Here is a 25342-nt window from a genome sequence, read left to right as displayed (position 1 = left end):
TTAGATTATAGATCTCAATGCAATAATTTCACCTCTGAATATTCATGCATTAACACAGGAAATTCTGGGGGGACACCTCATATCCAAAACATAACAAATTTCAAGCTGACCCTGAAATAAAAGTTCATTACTGAGTTTTTAAATAGTTGCTATGATGGAACACAAATGAATAATAACTCACATTAGCTACTCCCTTTGTCTTCATATCTGTGCTAACTCTTGAGAAGTTAATGAACCCATCCTTAAGAAACAGATTTTATATGTCAATTGGGACATATTTTACATAACATATTTGACATAATGATAAATATATCATGTCTGATATATTTGACACATTTTCTATGCCAGTTGGGAAATCTGGAGCCTTGAATCCCACCCCAAATGAGATGTAGTATTCTATCCTTATTCTCAGTAACCTCACAATTTCACTTGAATTATTGCTGAGACCCCCCTCTCTATCACTTATGCTTGCAGCTAAAAATGAATAAAAGGACATAATCTCATAACCCAGGAGCTTGATCTTTTCTCTAGGCCACTATTGTACCTTGTGAGGCCACAGGGCTCTCCATTCTCCAGGAGGCTCTCAGCACTAAACCTCCCATATTTCTCCGCCAGATTCCTTTTGTCATCTCCTTGAGATAGGCTCTAAATCACTACAGTATAGAAAAGCCTAAACAAATATAATTGCTTTTAATTTTTACCAATGTTTTCTTGGAAAGGACTCCAAAAATGTGGGGAAAATGAGGCTGAAAATACCCTGTTTTGTAAATTCAAATAATTAAAAATGACATTTCTTTCAAGTATGAAAACTCTCACATTTGAGTATGCACAACTGCAAAATTCTGTAAGAATTTTCTAAAAAAAATAAATAGTTGAAAATAAAAGCTTCTTCTGCTCTTAAGAATTTGCAGAGTTTCTAGTAGTTAGGCATAAGAGGATTGCTATGAAAAACTGTGTTTACTCTCATGCTAGAATTCAAGCAAATTTTGGTTTGATGTGAAAAGTTTCCAAGTGAACTATTTCAGAATTATTCATAAATAAATGTGTTGGTCTATTCTATGAGGATTTTAAAATATTGATAAAAATATGATTTACAGGGGTGAGAAAAGATAGCAACTGCTCTTGGGGGTGGGGATTGTAGCATTGGCCATGGCTTACAGGAATGGCTATTTATGTACCATTTTCTTATTATTTATCATTCTCTTTCTTAGAAAAATTCTTCATTTATATTACTTTTAGGGATCCTGGTGCATTAACTTCATGATATAATTTTATTCAAATTTTCTCATATTTTTTTATTTCTCTATGATCAAGATTAATAGCAACTAGAAATACCAAATGGTCATGCAAATAATGCTTTGAAAAGTGTCTTACATTTGAAAATTGCATCATAGTTTTACAATTATTTTATGTGCATATCTTGATTACTTATCACAAAATCATTCAATGAAATGACACATACTGTAATTTTCACTTTATATATGAATCAGCTGAGGTTTAAAAAAGTTAATGGGGACCCTGAACCTTATTTCCCATTGAGAAAACAGTTTCTCTAGCACCGCTTTAGCACAATCACTTTTGCCTCTACATAGTGATAAACATTGAGCCCTTAAGGAAGCTGAAACCACTAACAAGTGCATTCCTCAGTGTACCAAAGAGCAATGTTTAAGATGGTGATAATGCATTTTCTTTCTGCTTAAGTCTTTAAAATGGGCACTCAATACATGATGAGAATTCAATATCTGAATAAGCACAAAATTCTAACTCCGAGCCTGTCCCTGAGAAAAAAGTTGAGAGTACTTACCCTGTCATTGAAAACATCTTTGGACAACAGCTTTAAGAATTTTTGTTAATGAACAATTCTTGGATGGAGAACCCATGAAAATTGCCCTATTGAGGACATTATTATGTTTCTGAGCTTTGTAAATTTGTTTGGGAGGTATAAAATTTCATTATCAAAGAAATAGCTTTAACTTCTTCTAGGAAAATGCCTTGTGAGTAAATCACAAGTGCATACGCTTAGTTTTGTTTTAGTATTTTGTTTTTGGTACTGAAACTTCAAGAAATATAATCATTGAATTACTTTCCTGGACTTCAGTGTTTGAACAGGATATAAATAAAGTGTGGCTTGAAAGCACTGTCAATGAAGCTGGGTAAATTTTGTTTTGAATGTTCCTGTGTCATTTCACACTGCATAAAATAAGGACAGCCGCATCCTGTATCCTTTTACAAATCATTGACTCTATGTCCCTAACATTCTCTAATGGGCGAAGCTTAAAAATACAGCAAGTAGCTTCTCTGTATTTATTACATAACAAATGAATAATAATCACATCTCATAATTTTTTTCTTATATAATATTTTTACATGCATATCTAATTAAATTTAAGCCTGTATATTTTAAGTAAAACTTAAAGTACTTTTATATCCTAAGACTTCTGTTCCTTAATTTAATGTCAATTAATTGTGTGACATTTACCAAATTACTTAACTTTTTTGAAATTCACTTAATATATAAAGAAGATCTCTAAGATCCATTTTGATTAAAAGAATTGAAAATCATTTGTGATTTTCTAGCTTGGCAGAAAACTTTACATAAGGTACTTGTAACAATTTGCAATATTATTTTTATATTAAAATGATGGAGACTACATTATGAACAGCATTGAATTATAGCATTTAAAAGTTATAACAAGATTTCAAAGAAATTATTTCTGGTGGATGACCACTTATGACATTTTTTCCAGTACTGGTGACCTTTCAACTTCTGTCCTTCTTTAAGGTAGTTTTGTGGGAAACAGTTGAAGAAATATGAGTTACTGTGGCTAATAATGTTTCATTCCAGGCTTATGAAAATGATGGCTACTGAAAAGATGCTACTAAGATCTTATTAAGTTGACCTAGTGAATAGTGAAGTGAGTTTTCGCGGGGAAATTTGGGAAAGAAAGTCTGTTTCTTCAAACTCTATTGAAGTGGCAAAGTGAGAATTAACCATGGCCTTGGTGTTTGACCCTCTGCACAGCCTGCTCAGTGCTTACCTTCAGTACATTTGTTGAAAATATTTTACTTACACATTAGATTCTAAAATCTATGAATCTGATTTATTTTTATCTAGTTCTGTGCTGCCATAATAAAAAATAGACTAATTTAGTTTTTTTTTCCTTCCTTAGACTTCAGTGTTAATTAAAAAGTGAATTAAAACAAATTCAGAGCCCCATGATTATGTTCTACAATCCAGGTAACTGTACCTGCAAGCTCAGATAAAGGAGATAGCTGTCATATCTGTAACCACAGCAAGGAGAGAATGGGTTAGAATACACTACTTTCCAGGGCAATGTTGGATTGAACATACTGTCACCATGTAGTCTTATTTCATGAATGTTGCTACGCTGCAGTAAGGCTAAGAGCAGAACTCTTGGACACAGTATCCTTTCTTTATTCTGGTTTCCTATCATACTCCCCATATAGTTGTGATCCTCATTCTCAGAAGATAGATTCCAAGAGCCCCAGAAGATACTTGAAACCACAGAGTATTCTGAACTCCATAGGCTCTTATTTTTTTTCTTATACACCTATAATTTATAAAGTTTAATTTATAAATTAGTCACAGAGATTAACAACAATACTCCTAATGAAATAGAACTGTTATAACAGATTCTTTAATAAAAGCTCTGGGACTGTGGCCTCTCTCTCTTTCTCAAAGTATCTGATTGTACTGAACCACACTTTCAGTCTGTGCTTGACCATGGGTAACTGAAATCAGAGGGAGGGAAAGCATTGGTCATGAATGCGATTGACAGGTTTTCATCACTGTGACAAAAATACCTGGCAAGAACACCTGAGAGGGGGAAGTCTATTTTGGCTTCTGTTTTTAGAATTCTCAGTCCATGGTCATCCAAATCCATTTCTTTGGGCCTGAGGTGAGGCCGATCATCATGGTGAAAGGACATGGAGGAGGAAAGATGCTCAGTTCACGGCAACCAGGAAGGAGGGAGGGAGAGGAAGGGAGAGATAAGTGGCAGAGTGGCTGGGAGGCATAAACCCCTGCCAGGGCATGCTCCAGTGACCTCTTTCCTCCAACTAGGTCCTATCTCTCAATTAATCCATTCAGTTAACAATGGCTATGATGAATTAATCCACCATTTCAGCACCAAATGTCAGAGCCCCCAAGATCCAATCATTGCCTAAAACCCACACCTCTGCACCTTGCTGCTTTGGGGACCATGCTTTCAACACATGAGCTATTGAGGATATTCCAGTTTCAAACTGCAACAGTGGGGAACTATGTTACCTACTATTTGAGACATTTTCCCTAAAATTCATACCCATAACTTCGTTCATCGCATACTTGTTTAGTACACGATATTTTCTACCTGCCTTTTCTCTTACATCAATGAGTTAGAATTACTTTCTCCTGCAAATGTCCAAGCATAATCTTATCTTTAACTATAATCAGCTCTTTTCTTTAAATATATGTTTGTGGTGCTGGGGATTGAACCCAGGGGTACTCTATCTTTGTCCTCAGGCCTTTTCATTCTTCATTTAAAGATAAGTGTCTCACTAAGTTTCCCAGGCAGGCCTCAAACTTGCAACCCTCCTGCCTCAGCCTTTCAAGGATTACAGGTGTGCTCTACTGCATCTAGCCTTCGAATGAACTCATTTTTGTTCCTGGAACAAAAAGTTCTAAAGTGAGATTTATTAGACTCACTTTAGAGTGGGGTATAAGTGAAGAAAAGTGCTGAATTAACGATGTGGAAAATAATTATTTTTAGCCATGGGATTTCTTGTATTCTTTAATCATCTACTTACATTTTAAATCAGAAAGAAAATTCAGAGGAAAACATTTTTCCCAAATAATTTGAACATCTAAACCATTTCAAGTAGCATATTTTAGGCCTAGTGTTCCATAGAAAATGTGCTGTATACCAGTGCTTCTCAATCCTGGCTACTTATTGGAATTATTTGGATAACCTTGAAATTTCTTATTCACATCTGTTCCCTATTCCCACAAGTTCTTATGCAGTTGGTCAAAAATGGGACCTGAGCAATAGAATTTTTTAAATCTTTACCGATTATTCTCATGTGTACTGAAGATTGAGAACTAAATCTCTAAATCTATCTCCCTATCCTTCCCTCCAGGTTTGGTTTTAAAGGTCTGCCCTCATCCTCTCTAGAGCTGAAAACATCCTCTCTGTGTTTAGATACCATCCCTTTGTGACCTCTTTATTTTAGAAATAAATTGCCTTAATTTTCAGCACCAAATGTTGGGGAGCTTCATAGATGTTCTTATCAGATAAATCCTCAGAAACAAACTAAGATGCCTCTTCTCACTGAGCACCTGGTTCTTCTTTTCTGTAGGTTCTTGATAATTTCCCTTTTCCACTTGACCTTCTAATATTGTAATCGTGTGTATCCTGCCCCATCTAATGAAAACCTTTACAATAGCCCTCTTTCCATTACTCTACAAAACTTTCAAGGGGGTGATTTGCTTTCTCTATGTCTGTTCCCTCATTCCCTGTAGCCCTTACCACCTGGTCTCTATTTCTAGTTTTGCTTCCATTTTTTTTTTCTTGTCCAAATATAACCCTGTGGTAGTTCAATCTGTATCTTCTTTATCCCCATTCTGTTTTTATTACATTAATGCATTTTCATCCCATTTTTCTCTTTGACATCTATTTTGAAAATGTTATTGAAATTTCCTTTATGTATACAATAAATTTTCTTTGTTTCCACTTTTTCTTGGCAATTTACTAATTGCATATGTTCGCTGGGAAGCTTTGAGTCCACCAATCCTTGATTCTAAACACTGGAACTGACCAATCTGTCTATGTCATCCTCATGTTTCCTTTAGAATGGGATGTTCCCCTCTTCTCTACAAGAGTAGGCTATAGTAGTAAAGACTTTTGAGTCTTTCTATCTAATTAACTCCTCTTCAGGGAGAGAAGAGATTTACTATTATTATTGAGCATTTGCCATTTATGCTAGCACCTAGGGGGACACTGCAGTAAGAAAACAGTGTGTGTTTCTATCTTCCTCTCTTTTATGCTCCCTCTCCTGCCAGCATTTATGTGTGTGAGTAGGGTTATGACCCTTTGAATCATCAGCACTAATATCTCTGCAGATGCAATTTTCTTCCACTAGTAGTTACCAGGTTCTGAATGTGAGGAGATGGAGAGGGGCACTCACTTTGATCATTGATGTAAGCTTTGTTATCCAACTGAACTTTATCAGATGACCCTGCTGTTTCAGAGAAGCGAACTATCAGTTACTTTCCTGAGCAATTAGCTATAGTAACACAAAAGTCCACGATTTATATCCATTCATATATCCCAGGCCCAGTTTTATTGGTTATAGTTCCTAAAAAGAGAAAAATATGTGATAAGCTATCTTTTCTGTCTCCCCTTACCAGTGCAAAATATTAATAAATTAGCAAAAAATGCTTAATGAAATAGCACAACAACTTGGGAATGATTAGTATACTAAACAGGAAATTAGGTTGTAAGAGCAATTGCTCCAATTGGTTTTTAAGACCTTGATCAAGGAAGGCATGGGCTGAATATTCAATGCCCTCTCATACTGAATGTAAGCATAGGAAGTTTTAAATACTAGGTCTTCATGACATTTTATTGTTAATTTCCAGTAAGGTTTTCCTTAGAGCAAGGAGAACTTCATTATATAGGCTATTAAAGTCTACTTGGCTTAAATAAGTTTGTTTTATTTGTTCCATACTTTCCCCTTTTATTATTTTATTTTATTAGATATAATATTATGATTATATCCAATCACACATAGAAAGTTTAAATCTTGTTCTGTTTATTTTATGAGCTTTGATTATAGTTGTGTAATTCAGACAGACAGTAGGTTAATTATATGAAAATAGAAAATCTCATTAATAAAAAGATAAAATGAATAGGAACCCTTATTATGCAGAAGTATACCATGGTGTTAGATTGAGGGAGAGAAAATTTCAATATAAGTCTAAATAACAAAATCTAAGGAGTAAATTAAAAAGACTTAAACTTGGATCTTCTAGATGTCAAGTTTGTCTAGAGAAGAATGAATGGTATCAATTAAGAGTCCAAAAGATCTTTAGTCCAAACAGGAACCATGGAAAAATGAAAGAAAATTGAAGCAGGACACATGTTTGCCTCTGGAAAAAAAAAGTGATTTTATTTTGAGAAAGAGGAGATCTTAAAGATCAGGCTATAACCTATAGAATTGGAAAAGGAGGTTTACTTTGTAGATGAAACTATGAAGAGATAACTGAGCTGGTTTTGGTTGCTATTGGTCTCTAGAGCTTAAAAAAATCTGACAAAACATAAAAGAGAGAAATTCAGTTACCAAATTGATTGCTGCCTTCATAAGCCCTAAGCCTTCAAAATCTATACACAGGAGTTCTCTTTAAGCTATTACTCAGGAATCAACTCTAAGGGCAAGTGATAAAAAGCTCCTTAAGGATTAAATGCACACAAAGATAGTTCAATATTTGGAAAAAAATAAACGAGGAAGACCTGGAAGATCAATTGCTAGTACTTTTATAATTATTAAATGTGTTTTAAAATAATAGACTTACTATGAATAGGTGGCCTGGATAACTTAAATAAATTATTAAGTAAGGCAATGGGAGATGGAGAATGAGAAAGAAATCAAATTTCATTGGATAAAACGTGATAAGAATTTGCTAGAATGATTTATATTTTTGGCAGATTCAAAGTTGTTATTTTTCTATGTCTCACAACAAGTTGATGCAGGGTAGCATCTGCAGAACAAAATCGGAAGCCAAGGTTAGATGCTAATTGCCTGGTTACTTACTATAAGTGCATAAAGTCTTTTACATGTGTTCATTTTATATCTACATGGGGATCATATTTTTACCCTCCTGTAATATTTTCCTTTAATAGAACCCATGAAAAGGAAGATAAGCCAGATTTGGATTGGAGTGGGACTACTTCAAATTTAGAGCATTTAATAAATTCTTATATATTCTTCTAAAAAGATAATAAGAAAAACAGAACAAGAAACTCAGCCCCTATCTATCAAAATACCTCTGAAGAACAAAATAGAACACAAAATGAATAGGGAAGATTCTTGGTTTTTAATATATTTGAACTTTCAGGAAATTTCCTTTTCTAACCTAATTTCTTCTGTGGGAATATAATAGTGTGAAGTTAATATTGTTCAAATTTGAGTTTTTATTCATATATCCTTGGGGTTCATTGTATAATCTCTGATGAATTACACTGAACAACATGGTAGATATAAATCAGGATACATAATAGAAAAGTCTGTGAATGTATGACTTGGGTTATAAAATGACTTGACAGGTTTTGGAGTTTTCTTCTGGTTTAATTTAAAATTTCTGCCTGTAATCACAGAGAACTCTCAACGAACATTGTTAGATGTCACAGGAATGTCCTCATCAAGACTCATAGCTCCAATTACCACCTTGCTTCTTTCTTGAAGATAAAGAGAACAAAACATGTTTCTATAGAGCAGTGGTTCTCAATATGTGGTTCCCTAAGCAGTAGTGACATTATCACTGGGGACTCATCAGAAATGCAGATTCTTGTGATCCTGCTCCAGAATCAATATCGATAGCAAATACACAAATTTTATGTATGTTGTAACAAAATATATATCATGCAATTAAAAATGGCAGAAATCTGTGGATAAGCTCAGAGGTAGGGTACTTGACTAGCATGATAAGGCCCTAGGTTCAACCCCTGTCACCTCAAATAAATAAAAATTGAAGGAGAGATGAAGAGAAAAAAGAAAATAGAGCAAATACGTGAACTGTCATATGGGCAATTAGAGGAAATTACACAATAGATAATAAAATGTTATTTAAAGTAAGCAAGGAACTGAGGACTTTAAAATGGTTTAAGAAAATAGGTAACATTATATAAAATTTTCTAAGGCCATCCAAAATATCTCCCCAAACTAAAGAGTCTGAAATACATATTAAAAATAAATTTAGCAAATTAACATGTTAAAGTTTATTTTTAAATACAACAGCATCCAGAACAATTATGTAAGTCATATTAGTAAAAATTAAAGAGCTTAACTTACTGAATATTAAAAAAAAACTCGCACACAAGATCCAACTATGTGGTGTGTGCAAGAGACATTCCTAAAAGGAAGTGATTTAAGTAGATTAGACATAAAGAATAAATCTATGCCAGGCAAAATGGAAACAATAAAAGAGAAAGACTACTGTCTTAATAACAAAGTTGAATACAAGCCAAAGACATTATTCTTGACTAAGAAAGACACAATCACATCTTAATGCTAAAAGTCAGCTCCCAGCAAATCCAAGACTGTGATCATCCATGCACTAAATAATATAGTAACTATTTCTTTAAAGCAAAAGCTTCAGCAGATGCAAGGAGACATGCTTAATCAAGATGTTAATATAAAATATATTTATCACTTAAATATATTATATATACACTATAGATTTAGATATCTGTGTATATGCATGTGGATATATGCTACATGTTACACTTTAATAAGAAAATACACATTCTTAAGTGTCTACAAAACACAAGAAATGATTGTGTATTAGAGAACAAAGAAACCATCAGTAAGTTCTATAAAATCAAATATTAGAAACAGTGTATGAATATGGTCAAATAAAACTAAAACTTGCATGCAAAAATATAAATCAGAAAGGTCTTTCCATATGGAAATTTCAAACACCCCTAATCCTCTATTTAAAAACACTCTAATGAAAGAGGAAATGTAAAATGAAATAGGTAAAGACAGCCTACATATCAGACTTCTATTTTTTTTCTTTTTTTAAAGCAGTAGCTTCAGTTATATTTTCTTTTCTTTTAATATAAGGTTTTAAAGCTATAATTTTTTCTCTAAGCACTGATTTAGTTACCCCACATACATTTTGGTATGTGATGCATTTACTTAAATTTGACTCAGAATGTGTTTCTAACATCCATCGTGATTTTTCCCTCTTTTTAAAAGTTTGGTATTATGATAATGTAACCCTAGGGGTGTTCTAACACTGTTCTTCATGCTCAGCCCTGATTTTTTCTTTTTTTCTTTTTTGAGATAGTCTCACTGTAGTCAATACTGGCCTTAAACTTGAGATCCTTCCGCCTCAGTCTCCTAAGTGGCTATGTGTGTTCCATGACACCCAACCTAAATCAGACACTTTTTTTTTTTTTTTTTGCAGTTCTTGAGGTTGAACCCAGGCCCACCTACATGCTAGATTAGTGCTCTACTACTGAGCTGTACCCCAAGCTTAACTCTATTACTTCATTCCCAAACAACTGAAGTTTTTTCCATGTTAATTCTCTGTTACTTGATTTATTTATGACTTTTGCTATTGCTTGAAAACAAACATTGTATTATTTGTATTCTTTCAAATTTATTATATTTTGTGTTTCCTGGTGAACATTCCATGCTCACTAAAAGAACTCGTGTTCTTATTGTGTGGTTTTTAAAAATCATGATTAGGTCATGTTGGGTGGTTAGATCATGGGAGCCTTACCAATTTTCTGAGAAAAGAATACTGAAATTTCCAACTATAAATGCAGGTTTGCATATTTCTCCCATTAGTCCTATCAATCTTCCCTTCATGTACTTGGAAATTCTGCTTTTAGTTTTATTTAGGAATTGAATGTCTTCCTTAAAAATTGCCTTTTATGTTAATACAAGGCAAAGAGGTTTCAGGACAAGGGATATTCACAAGGATAAAAAATGACAGTAAATAATTACAAAGAACAAAATAAAATCTTCATTATGACATTCTTATCATCTTTATTTCTTTGTATATATCTGAGTCACTTAATTATCATTTAATTTCTCCTGAAGAAAACTTCCTTTAACATTTTTTATTAGAGGTTTGCTGATTTTTTTTTTTTTTTTTGTATTTACAAAAGAAGACATTTTGGGGAAGTATTTTTCAATTGGTATAGAATGCTTTGTTTCCCTAACTTTAAAGTTTGACTTAATTTTCTTCTGACTTGAGTAATTTCATTACCAATCTACTATAGCTATTGTTATTACTATTATTATTATCATTATCATTTTGCTTTGTATATAATGCACTTATTTCTGGCTGCTTTTGAAATTGTCTGTTTGGGTTTTCAACAGTTTGAATAGGCATATCTAGCTGTGTTTTTTATTTCATTTTATTACTATTATTTTGTTTGTTTTGTATTTGTCCTAGAGATTTCTGTGTGTCTTTAATATATGGTTTGGTATCTTTCATTAATTTGGAAAAAAATTCAAAAAAAATTTCTAATTTTCTTCTGTTTTGTTTCTTTCTCTTCTTCTAGATTCTATATGCAAGTGAACCTGACTGTTTTACAAGTAAATGACATAATGATATAGTTTCAGTTTGGACAGACAAGATCTCATCTAAGTAATGTTAAAATAGAATTTTGATTGCATACAAATGGAATTATACAAAAGTACAGTACTCAGTGAACTTGCTTTTTACAATCATATACATTAACAATTTTTAAAGTGTTGTATATGAAGTTTCAATTATTCCAGCATTGAGTAAACAAGGAAATACTTTGTGGATAATGAAAGTTCGATTTCTCCCTTCAGTGAAGGGGTGATAAAAAAAAAGGAAAGAGAAATCTAAAAGGAGCCCCATAGAAAAAAGGCTGGAAAGAAGCTTGTAGAACTAGTTTGGCATTAAAAGTATCAGTATGGAGCTCTGTTTTAATATAAATATATTTATCATTTAAATATATTATATATACAGTATAGATTTAGATATCTGTGTATATGCATCTTTTCAGAAAGCCTAGGAGCAAAACATAGGTCAGTACACATGAGAATATCTAGTATTGTATATTCTAAATATTTTTGGCTAATGAAGAGGCTGCTGAGGCAGGGAACCCAAGATGATCCTAGAACATTGTGTACTGATAGAGAGTAGAAAATTCTCAAAAAATGATAACTATATGTCAAGAGGCTACAACTTCAGGGACTCTCAGTGGTCAAATAAAATAAACACAAATTTATATACATGACTTTATCCTAATATAAATAGAATAAATTAAATATTTATGATATTATGATATAAATGAGTGAATTGGAAAGAGAAAACTCTTCTCCATAGTAGGGTTCCAATCAGTAAATATAGTTAGTGTTGCAAATCAGAAAAATGTTTTTCAGCAAATATCACAGTAATAATTGTTTCAGGCAAGAAAGAGTCATCAATGTGAATAAAAATGTGCTGAGAAATAGGATATTTGCAGTTTCAAAGTGTCTTCTTATAATACACTGATTCATGATAGAAAACTAGTAACATTACAATGAGGAAACCTGGCACACATACTTGTAACTAAACGATTAAAGTTAGAATCACCAATAATGATGCATATTATTGTCAAGTACCTCTTCACATGATATACTGACGTCACAGTGCAGAACATATCATCTGTGGCATTCTTGCCTTTCCATGAAAAATGAAAAAAGACCGAGGAACTAGCACAGATTGTAGGAGAATAATGAGATGTGACAATGAAATCAATGTGGAATCCTGGATCAGATCCTGGATCAACAAAAGAACATTAATGGAACAGTTATTGAGGTTGGAATAGATCTACAATTTAGTTAATACAATTGAACCCATTTTAATATCCTTGTTTAGATAATTTCACTGGGGTTGTAAGTGCATTTAACACTTGAGGATGCCAACCAACAGGAATAAAGGTTTCTTTGTAATATTTTTGCAACATTTTTTAAAGTCTGAAAACTTTTAAAATTGTCTAAAATACAAAAAAATAAAATAAATAGATAGCTCTTTGAACTATACACAGCATTCAGAATCTGTCTCAAGATAACAAAATAAAGGACTACAGGTTTGGTGTTAGAAAGAAAGAACTGCTTTTTACATAGTCACTAAAATTACTTCTATATTCTTTTCTTTATTGTCATATGAAAGAATGTTTGTTTTTTCTACTCTAAATATTAATATTATTTCTGTTTCATTATAATTCATTCCAAAAATTATTCACAATCAGGGGTCCTGAATCTGTGAAGGTATAATAAGCCCACTTGAAGTGTTCTAAATTGTTTTTAATTAAAATATGTTTTAGAAAATAAAAGAAATAGTATTTATGCACTGTTGTAACCTCCTTGACTGACTGATTAAATCTTTAGATGTTTCATGTAGGTGTGGGGAAATTTGTGCTTGTGGATGAATTAGCCATTGAATTATTTATTGGAGAATTAACATTAATACAAGTTAACATTAATACAAGAGTCTCTAACGCAGATCATAAAAAAGAAATTATGAACCTACACATGGAGAATTTTAGAGAAACTGAGGAAAGTTCAGTAGATATAAAAGTGGCAAATACTGGGAACAAGTTAGGGTGAAACAGGATATCCAGGCCATGTGTAGATTTAGGTCTGTGGCAGAAGATTAGAGAGTTATTGAAGGGTTTTCCACAGAGAAATCATAATGTTAAATATTAGATTTATACATACATTTGCAAGGGCTGATGGAAAAAAGAAAAAAAATTAGTTTCTAGAAGCTGTGATTTACTGTAGTGCATCTCAAAGCCATCATAATTTTCAGCATTTTAGAGGAAGATGCTGGTGACAGTCCCGACTCCCAGACAGAATGAAGCTGGTAAATGGCAGCATTCCCAGTCTGTAGACAATGTGAAACTCTGGGCCTCTGGGCATGCAAGAAAGGCCACCACTGTTGCAGATTTTAATTGTCTGGTTGTCTAAAACAGATAATACTCAAGAGCTCAGTGTTTGTTTATAAGTAGGTTATCCGAATTGTCACCAAAAAACGACTTCTCCATCTTTCCTGCTATCCAAATCTCACTTGAACTCTCCTTAGGTAAAGTCTCTAAATCAGGTGTAAGACATGGAAGGAGTTTCTACTCACTCATGTATTGGAGTGAGGAGTTGGAAACAAATAATCAAATAAAAGTTTGTTAACATTGTTATCTTTGCATGATACAATTACTTATTTTTGTATATTCTAATTATTATTTATTTAATGCTATTTACATTGACATTATAACTCCTAGTTTGATAAGGATTAATGAGTGAAATTGTCTGATTATGCAAAATCCAAAATCCCAATGTGACTTTACACATACTTTCTATTTACTTTAATAAAACTATTTTGGAATGAGAAGGGTCTTTGTCCCTTCCTGTGTCCAAATGTGGACCTGTACAATATAGATGCTTGTATAGATGATTTTTTAAAAAATGAAGACTAAGTTAAGAAGACTTAGTCCCCTCTAAAGAGTTTTAATTTATCAAAGGCATCAACAAATTTCTAGTGTCATATAATTTGCCCAAGTTGAATCAAGATGATAAGCACAATTTAAACAGATCAATTTCAAGTGACGAAATAGCAGACACCATCAAAAGTCTACCAACAGAAAAAAGCCCAGAACCAGATGGATACACAGCCAAGTTCTACAAGACCTCTAAAGAAGTAATACCAATACTCTTCAATGTATTTCAGGAAATAGAAAAAGAGGCATCACTTCCAAACTCATTCTATAAGGCCAATATCACTCTGATTCCAAAGCCAGGCAAAGACACATCAAAGAAAGAAAAACATCAGACCAAAATCTGTAATGAACATAGATGCAAAAATACTCAATAAAATTCTGGCAAATTGAATACAAAAACATATCAAAAAGATCGTGTACCACAATCAAGTGGGATTTATCCCAGGGACACAAGGTTGGTTCAACATACAGAAATCAATAAATGTAATTCATCACATCAATAGACTTAAAGAATCATATGGTCATTGCAATAGTGCAGAAAAAGCATTTGACATAATACAGCACCCCTTTATGTTCAAAACACTAGAAAAACTAGGAATAACAAGAACATATGTCAACATAATAAAGGCTACCTATGCTAAGTCCCAGGCCAACATTATTCTAAATGGAGAAAAATTGAAGGCATTACCTCTAAAAACTGGAACAAGATAGGGATGCCCTCTTTCACCACTTCTATTTAACATAGTTCTTGAAACATTGGCCAGAGCAATTACACGAAAGAAATTAAAGGGGCACATATTGGAAAAGGAGAACTCAAATTGGCACTATTTGCTGATGATATGATTCTATACCTAGAAGACCATAAAAGTTCCACCAGAAAACTTGTAGAACTAGTAAATGAATTCAGCAAAGTAGCAGGAGATAAAATCAACACCCATAAATCAAAGGCATTTCTGTATACCAGTGACAAATCCTCAGGGAGGAAACCGAGGAAAATTACACCATTCACAATAGCCCCCCCCCAAAAAAAAAAAACTTTGGAATCAACTTAATGAAAGAGGTTAAAGATCTATATAATGAAAATTACAGAACCCTAAAGAGAGAAATCAAAGAAGGCTTTAGAAGATGGAAAGATCTACCTTGCTCTTGGATAGTCAGAATTAATATTATCAAAATGACCATACTTCCAAAAGCACTATACAGATTTAATGCAATTCTGATCAAAATCCCAATGACATTCCTCTTAATTTTGCTTTTTTTAAAATAAGTTAAAGAATAGGGAAATCAGTAGTCGTAGCTGTGATATCAATGAAAATACCACTCTATCCTTAGGCAATTGATAAAATGGTAGAAGAGAGATCTCCAACAAAAGCTAACATTCCTGTCATATTAAGGACAGAATTTGAGCTAAAGTTCAATTGGAGGTAATATGCTTTATAGATTTCTACAAAGTTTCTCAAGTAATTTGCAATAAAAAAAATTAAATAAAAAATCAAGGGCTTCAGAAAATTATATGGTGCATTAGGTAGTAAATTTAGTAATGCAACTCTGGAATAATAATATTTGCTCTATTGGTCAGCATGAGCACTTTATGAAGCATTTTTCTATTTTGAATTTGAAATTAACAAGTGAGATGACTTCAGCTAAGGTTGCCTGCAACGCAATTGCTCACAATCTGGATGGAAGTTTTGACTTGGACATGTGTGAAAACACATATTGAAACAAAAAAGCAGCCTTCTGGTGTAAGACATCCAAACTCAGATGGAATCTCACCTGTTTGTTGTAAGCTTTATTATTTTGTCAGGCTTGTCTTATAAACTTGTGAAGAAAAATACTTTAAATGCAAGAATAAAATGTGGCCATATTTTAAGAATTTAATAGAAAAGTAATGCTGAGTTAATTTTATGGGTGGAATTTACCAAGTGAAAAGGAGTATATTTCCTCTAACTAAGTATCACTTACCCTTTCTTATTCTATTCTTTGATGCTTTGGGTGTTACTGATCTCCAACCAAATCCATGTTTTCAGATTTCTGTACATTTATTTCTGGCTAAGAAATATCCATTCCTTTCCCTGGGGCATTTCTCATCAAGGATCGTAGATATCCTTTAGTATCTTATTCCTTTATAAATCTGACACCTATCTGAAAAAAATTGCATCTAGTATACCATAAAATAAAATATCAAGTTTCCAAGCCTAGTTTAAGCACATTAAAGCATGTTAAGAAATAATTTTAAATTATTTACAGTTAAATATGGGGGAAAATATCAAATGTGGGGGAAATATTTTCATTATCAAACATTAAAATGTTATCGTTTTGTGCTTATCTTTGTAAAACCAACAAGATTATTCTTAGTGTTCTTTCTTGACTCATAATATTTACTGAGTACTCACTATGTTCTGGAAACACATAGGCATATTACTAGAATTATCTTATTAAAAAAAAAACATATTAGGATTCTTGTTCACAAATAACTGAGGCAGAGAGGAGCAAACAACTTGTTAAGGTTTGATGATTCCACTCCCTAAAAAGGACTAGTGGAAAAACATTGATCCAGAGAAGTTCTCAATTAGAATTATTGTCATATGTAAGAACACTACCTTGTCCAGTGTTTTAGAAGTTTCAGAAAATGGCATATATAAGATATTTCTTTGTCTTGGCTTAAATTGTTTAAGGTGGGTTTTTAACTGGAAAAAGCTGATTGCAATTGGACAGCATTTGTAATATAATAATTTGGACACAGCCTCCGGAGACAAATCTGATCCATGAAAAGCAGGCTCTTCTTGGCCCAGGTGATCAAATAGCTCAGATAAATTTTTTTGTACTCAAATTATTTATCAGTATTTTTTTCTTGATCAATAATATCTGGGGAAAAGCATTCTACTCTGTTTTAGTACTGATAATTAAGAAATATGGACAGAGTACCATGTAGAAGGTTTCTTGAAGATCGAAATATAAATGAAAGCAACAATAATAAGCTATATAATTATTATTTGAATTTAAAATATTTGAGAAGTATTAGGACCATAGAGGACATCAATTTGAAAAGACAAAGAATATTATTGCCAAATTAGGTTTATAAAAGTAGTAAGAAGAAAGGAAGAAATTTGGCTATGGGCAATTAGCCCCCAGAATTATAATTAGGAACTTAAACCACCAGCCTACCCATAGACTATAACTAATACATTTTTGCCTAATAGAAGAATGATGAGTACATCTCTGGCAATGATGGCAATGAGTACATCTCTGCTCCATTTTGATGATGTGATTTTTATAACATACATGTTATATGTAAACATATTTTCTGGTATTTTTCTTGGGGTCATTTTTCTTGTATCAAATGAATTATAGAATGCATTCAATTAATATTAAGTAGTTCATAAAATGAATAAAACAAGTAAAGATAATGTAAATTGTATCTTATAAACTATAAAACTAGCACTTCCATACTTCATGATAAGTTATTGGACCCTGAAGTTATGTACCTGTCACTTGGGATGGGACAAGTAGACCTCAGGAACATTCTCTAATTCTTTGTTTTTGTTCTAGTTTGGCAATGAAATGTTTCCCAAAATCCCATGTGTTAAATTTCCCTAGCCATGGCACTATTGGGAGGTTGTAGAACCTTAAAGAATTGGAGCTTAGTGGAAGAAGTTAGAACTTTGGGAGCATAGCTGTGAGGAGTATTTTGGGGGATGCCAAACTCTTTTTTTTGTTGTTGTTTGTTTGTTTGTTTGTTTGTTCTCTTTCACTTCTCACTTTTGTCAGATCAGCAGCTTCCTCTACCATGTGCTTCCACCATGATGAATCACTTGACCACAGGCTCAAAAGTAATGGGTCTACTGACTCAAACCGAGTCATAAAAAAACCTTCCCTCTTTTTTTTAAAGTTGATTATCTCAGGTATTTGTTACAGTGACAGAAAGCTGACCAACACAAAGAATTGACATCAAGAAGTAGTGTCATGCTGTGACAATATTGAGATGATGTGGCAAAGCCTTTGGAATTTGTTTCCAGGAGGAGTTTGGAAAAGATTGGGGAAGTAGGCTATGAAAATCGTAGAATGCTATAATCAGAGCTTAATAGGACATTCTATTAAGGTCTGAGAAGAAGAAAATGCCAATAGAAATGTGGACATTAGAAGTAGCAGTGTGAGGGCTGCTGCATAGTTAGCAGAGATGAGGTCAAGATGGCGGCTTGTGTCCTGAGCTTTCCACCTTTCCCTGCCTGGCACCCTCGGTAGCCTAAACCCAATCTATGGACTCAACAGCAGCAGAAAATTCCCAGCAGCAGAGTCAGAATCATGGGCTACAAGGACCCATCCTCCATCTGGGATGTCCCCTGGGGAAACCTTCATCAGCATCATACCAGCTGAAGTCGATGTCCTGGTTGGCAAAGATTGGTCAAGTGTTTTTGTGAAAGGGGTAGGGGACCAGAAATGTTCTGGTTGTGACTCCCTGCTGCAGGATGGGAAATTTACTATGCATCTGATTCATACCAAGAGTACTGACGGAGCCCCCACCTTGGACATCACTGTCACCATCACTGCCAAGATGCTTGTCCTGCTGATGGGCCAAGAAGATGTCCACAGTGGTTTGATCAAGTGGTATTATGAAATGGCCTCCAACCTGAGGGATGTCCAGTCCTGTGAACTGTAAAAATATTATGGGAAAGAGGACTCTATTGGGAATTGGACTAGAAGCCATTCTTGTTACCTCTTGGCAAAAAAATTCGGCTGCGTTTTTTCCATGCCCTGAGACTTTGTGGGAGGCTGTGTTTAAAGGTGATAGGTTACTGGGTGTGGTGGCACACATCGATAATCCCAGTGATTAAGGAGACTGAGGCAGGCAGATCGCAAAGTTGGGGCCATACTTGGAAATATCTTGTCTCAAAACAAACAAACAAACAAACAAAAAAGGGTTTAGGGTATAGTTCAGAGGTAAATTAACCCTGGGTTCAATTTCTAATATCAAAAATAAAAAATAAATAAAAATAAGACAAGCCCTTTGTACTAGGACAATAGGAAAGATGTCTTGAGGGCATTTTTGAAGCCTGCATGGCCTCACCCATCCCACAGGCTTAAAGGTACAAAAACACAGTTTTCTTTGAAAGACTTTCACTTAAGAGGAGAGACCCCAGTGTCCATGGATGTAGCTCAGTGGGCAAGCACTTGCCTAGCAGGTGTGAGGCCCTAGGTTGGATCCCCAACATTGCAAAAAGAGAGGGGTAGATGTCTCATTGTACTTCTACAGTCCACATTTCTACTGGCATTTTGTTCTTCTGAGCCCTCACCAGAATGACCTTTAAGCTCTGGGTACAACATTCATTTACCAGGGCCTTCCAGGTAATTGTTTCTTGGGATATGTTTCCCCATGTTTAACCATCAGGTACTTATGGGTTTGCTGCAGGTGTTGTTCTAGTAGGTCCCTGTACAGCTCACAACTGCAGTAGACTTCACTGTTGTCCACATCATGCTGGTTTTTAAAATATGCAGGAATGCAATAGTTTTGGGGTCATAAAGGTTTCATCGGAGATTTCACAAAGAGGTGGGGTGACCAGGCAGCGAGTGTCAGCATTAGAGTCCTGCAGCTAGTAAAGCCATAAGAGGGGATGCCTAAACCCTTGGGAGGTCATATCCTGCTACAGTGTGCCCAAACCCCTGGATATGGAGCAATCGAATTAATGTTTGTCCTGCTGAGTTTCAGTCTGTCTTTAGTTTAATTCCTACTGAATATGCCCCTGTTCCTTCCTTGTGGAATGTGGATGATTAACCTGTATTGAGTTGGAGCAGAATGAATGGTCTTACATCACTGAGGTGTGTCCTTGAAGGGCAACCCTATCCCCTCTTCTTTCTCTTTCTTGTTTTAGGCTTTCTGGATGCCATGAAGTGAACCACTTCCTCTGCCATGTGGTCCCACCATGATGTACTGCCATGTACTGCCATGCCATGGACCCAAAAGCAAAAGGGTCAACTGGCTGAAACCTCCAAAATTGTGAGCCAAAACAAACCATTATTCTTTATAAGCTATTATCTCAGGTGTTTTGTTACCGAAAGAGCATTACCACGGATTTTTTGCCAACAATAAACTGATCTGGGAATATCAGTTACAGTTTCTTATAAATCTAACATATGAGCCAGGATATATTAGCTTTTGTTTGCTACTGATAAATCAAGTTAACTTGAACTCTTCACCTTTCCCCAGTCCTACGTATTATATATAATACCCAGTGGTAGCTTGACAGCATTCAAATTCTATGAATTACCATTTGGGATTGCTTCTCTCCTTCTTAGCAGCTTCTGTCATTTGGATTGACCTTGTTCTAAACTATCTTCCCAGATGTAAAATGCTCAGCTTCTTTGCCTCCATTGGCTCCTAAAAATAAGTCAGTCACATAATGGTTGCCTGCAATTTACAACATATATTGCACGGAGAAAAATGAAAACAGGAAAAAAAAAAACTTTTTTAGATAGGTCTATTCCCTGAAATACAGCTTATCCACATGTTCACAATGGTTGCTGTCTTCATCCATGCACAGCAACCAATCACATTATCATAACCCGGTCTCCTCTCACTTTTTCTACTGTCTTTTCTAATCTCCTCAACACTATACTTCTTCCAGGAGAAAACAGAAATAAGGTAGCAAATTGGAGTGCATTTTCTTATTTCCTTATTAAGCGTTTTCTCCAATGATATTTTGGCAGCCATGCAGGCATTAGGATTATCATTTTCTATGTTAATTTCTCATCAGAGAACTTCTGTAAACAATGAGAATTTCTTCCTTAGGAGGAATCCTGGAATCCAGTCACCAATATTGTTTACATGGGAGGGCTCAAAATGCATACCAATGAGAAAGGTGAATTGCCCAATCATTTGACCAATAAAAGTTTTAACCTGATCAGGTTGGAAGTTTTAGATGCAAATTAGAATTCTGTACCACAGAAGGTCAAAAGTGCTTTCTTTCTTTGGAAGATACCTTGTCCCAGTGGGCCTCACTAGCTGGAGAACTCTGCTATTAGCTATAACTAGCACATAGGTTCACCTTTGAACTACGTGGGTTTAAACTCTCCAAGGTGCAGGTCCACTTCTACTTAGATATTTTTGTTGTTGTTTCTTGGAATTTTTCCATAGTTTAAAAGAAAAAATAATGAACCATGTGGCCCAGAAATATAGAAAAAAATTCACAGTTAGGTATATCACAAATGCAAAAAATATAGGTAGATAATAGTCTACTTTATTATTTACTATTAGAAAATACACACAAATCTATTATAAAAGTTAAAATTAAAAAAAAATTTACAGACCATATCTGGCACCATTCTCAGCTGAGAGAGAAATGTAAATATGAATAATAATAACAATAATAATAATAATAATAAATGTAAGCCATAAGTGCATAAAATTAGCTATTCTACCTCTGGTATTACTGGAATAACTTCAGTGTCACCTTCTATTGCTATTATGGTAAGCTCAAGTGTTGTCAGTGTTCACTTAAAACACCATAGGACACTAATCATCTCCATGAGGCAGTCCCTCTAGTAAATTGGCTATCACAGTAACAGTGATCTTTCAGAATTCTTATGTATTTTTCACTGCATAAATTCATATGCGATATACATTCATTGACTGTTTATGTTATCAGCAAGGTTTCTAGTTAACAGCAAGCTATTAATATTAATTTGGGGGGGGGAAGCCAAAAGTTATCCATGGAATTTGGGCTTAGAATGCTGGGAGCCATCAGCCAAGTAGGTATGACAAATTCCTTGCCAGCTTACTCCCATGCTGTCTAGTGGAAGGACTTCTGAAAGGTGACCTTGCTCAAGGACCAGGGCAGGATCCGTGTTTAGGGTGTTCCCCCTTTAGAATAGGGCGGTTTAGCATAATAGGAGATTAGGGTGTTCCTCCTTTAGAATAGGGCAGTTTAGCATAATAGGAGATTAGGGTGTTCCCCCTTTAGAATAGGGTGTATCCTGCTGCTGAGTTCCTCTTGAGTGCTTAAGGTCAGACAGTATATTTTGGGAGACAGAAGCCCATGCAGAGTGGATTTGGGCAGAGTAGTGGATTTGGGAGAAGTGGATTTGGGCAGAGAACATGGATTCCCCCAGAACGTGTTTGTAGACGGCCGGTGTGAGTTCGGGAATAAAGAATTGCTGTTTGAATCTACAAGCTGTGTGGAGACTCGTGATTTGTGCCCAGCCAGAGACTGCGGCATTAGAAGGAAGAATAAAATGGACCACAATCTTTATCATAAACCTCTCTGCAGCCACTGGCCTAATTATCATTGTACTCAGGAGTAGCCCCAACTGTACACCAGGTCACAGTCACTATCAGGTAACCATGAGTAATAAGGCTGAGACCCAGCAGCCACCACCACTGTCCTTAGTGTTGTTGACACCAAGCCCAGCACCAGGACAGTAACACAGAATGTGGTGGCTCAGAAAAATTCTTCAGGGAGGCACCTGCTGGCAGGAACATTGCAAGGGAGGTATGTGGAAAGTATAAAAATGGTTCAATGTAAGAAATGGATAAGGTTTCCTTAATAGGAATGACATAAAGAAAGATGTATTTGTATACTAGATTGTCACTCAGAAGAATCCCAGAGTACCTTCACAGAACATGAGATGGACTGATGGACTGTGTAGCTTCATGTTTTGGTAGGACAAAAAGAATGGAGACAGCTGATGTTACAGACCCTGATGGAGTCCCAGCTCATGGCAGTGAATATGCAGCAGACCATAATCATTATAGACCCTGTTCATGTTGTTTATAAAACTGCCTGCAGAATTACCAGAATAGTGAGAGTAAGGAAAAAACTCTTTTTTTTTTTTTTTTTTTTTTAAGAGTGCTTCAATTGGAGAGTGCTTCAAGAGGCCAGGCCCAATAACACCTACCCTACAGCAGGAGAAATTTCTCACCTTATTACATGCAGAAGCTCTGTGGGCCTCAACCACAGTATTCCAACCCTCCTATTCAGGGAGAAGTGCAGGAGGGTACAGACAACCAGGATTCAGGAGAGCAAGGTAGACCCATAAGGTAGAACTTGTATCAGCATTATGGACCATGAATCCCCAGTGGCCTTCTCACCAAAGAAGGCCAGCAGAGGACAGTGATGAAGAGGATGAGGAAAATCAAGGAGATGAGAACCCAGGTCAGCAGCCACTTCAACCTTGGTACTTCAGCAACTTCAATGACTGACACAAGCACCTAGGAAACACTACATCACAAGATGGCAAAGAGATGAAAGCAGCTGTTCTATCAACTGAGAATTCCTCAGCTCCCAAGGCTGAGCAGATCAGGGCTAAATAGATATCAGATGCCCTTCCACTCTACCTTTACCTAGTCATCCAACAGGAATAAAAAATGAAAATGAAATTCCAGCAAGAAAATGAACAGAAGCCTGAGGCTGGAGAACTTAACTGCTTGCTTTCTGCCTATTGACCAGATAACTAGAAGTGTCTGCATTACTAATGTAGCATAGAGGTTTTTTTTTTTAAATTTTTACTTAAAGACATCTCTTTTTGGTAATGTGGGAGGGGGGAGGAGGGTGTTTTAAGAAACTTGTTTTCTCTCAATACACCACACAACCGTTTTTGAATTGTTACATATTTGGTGAAATTGAGATTTTTGAAAACTTCACTTTTAATTTGTAATAAAAAATTGTAACTTGATTTAGAAAACAAGTCCATAAGTTGTACACACCTATCAATAAAAGTCTTAAGTTTTAAAATTGTTGAACATAGATTTTTGACTGTTTGTTCCACAGTGCTCCTTACCACATGTTGTTCAAGAGTCTGCAAGAGTTCCCATCACAACCATGCCATTAAAAACCCAGATCAGAGGTAGGAGAAGATGGCAGCCGCGAATGGAGTGCATCACCCCCGTGTACCGCGTCACTGCGCGGGTGAATGACAAGTTAGAACGGCCAAAAGCTATCTTGTTAGGAACTTCCAGTAAAATTGGGGTGCACTGAAACCTAGTGGAAGGATTTCCATTGCCCGAGGATCAGTTACTGGGGCTCAACTGCTAGCAATCTGTCCACCCGGAGATTCAAGCTGATTATTCAGTGGCCCGCCCCACTGCTAGAGTCTGCAGCACACCAGGAACCAGTTTCCCTAGAAATGGCGTGCTAGCAATGCAGAGAAACAACTGCAGATTCTGTGGGCTTTGAGAGACACTGAGGGGAGAGGGAGGTGGGAGCAGCCTCACAGGGATTGTTTCCTACAGCTGGAGGGCAAAATCTTGGCACGGAAGGCACAGCACCACCTACTGGAAGCAAAGAAAATAGAAGCCTAACAGTGTCCCTTTTTTCTTTTAATTTTTTTTTTAATTTTTTAATTTTAATTTTTTTCTTTTCAATAATTATACTATTATTTTTAATGTAATTTTTATTTTACTGCATTTTATTATTATTTTTTAATTATCATTTCCTTTTCTTTTCTATACTTTTCTCTTTCTTTCCTCTCTCCCTCTCTCTTTCTTGGGTTGCTTCCTTATTTTTTCCCCATCTTTCCTCTTAAGCATGACCACCCAGATTATGTACAACTTACTAAATGCAAATAGATGAATACTATGAATCAGTCCATAGTCCGCCTAAGCCCTTAACTACCCCCAAGTACTCCTGTCTATTCTCTTGTTAATATTGGCCTGCATTTGAGCAACCCCCTAAAGAAGATAACATATACTAACCTCCATACCATCAAAGCGCCCGACCTCAACATAAAATCCTAAGTTCAAACCTCAATTCTATACATGCCATCAGATTCTGTAGGCCTTTAATGAAACTAATGAATTTACCTTAAATACAATTAAATCCAACATCTCTAAACATTGTCTCCCAACACAAAGGAGAGATATTGGAACTATAAAAACCAAAACAAATTTAAAAAAGAAAACAGAAACACAGCAGTTAAAACAGAGTTGGAAAGTAACGTGAGCACCATGAAAAAACAAGGGAAAAAAGGATTACAAACAATGCAGGACAACTTAAATTCACAGGAAAACCTAGAGGCATCAGAAAAATGGACAGAGAAAGAACTCAAGGCATACCTAACTTAGATGGAACGGAATCTTAGAGAAGACATTAAACAACAAGTCCAAACAA

At 35.1% G+C, this 25342-nt stretch overlaps 1 pseudogene; it reads left to right on the top strand.

Moving 5' to 3' along the window:
* The first annotated feature begins 18576 nt into the window (after window positions 1-18576).
* LOC143381046 (Y-box-binding protein 1 pseudogene) lies at window positions 18577-23547 on the top strand (annotated as a pseudogene).
* The last annotated feature ends 1795 nt before the right edge of the window (window positions 23548-25342 follow it).

The sequence above is a fragment of the Callospermophilus lateralis genome, chromosome 15, assembly GCF_048772815.1.
Source record: "Callospermophilus lateralis isolate mCalLat2 chromosome 15, mCalLat2.hap1, whole genome shotgun sequence".
NCBI lineage: Eukaryota > Metazoa > Chordata > Mammalia > Rodentia > Sciuridae > Callospermophilus > Callospermophilus lateralis.
This window is presented reverse-complemented; position numbering and strand designations above follow the sequence as displayed.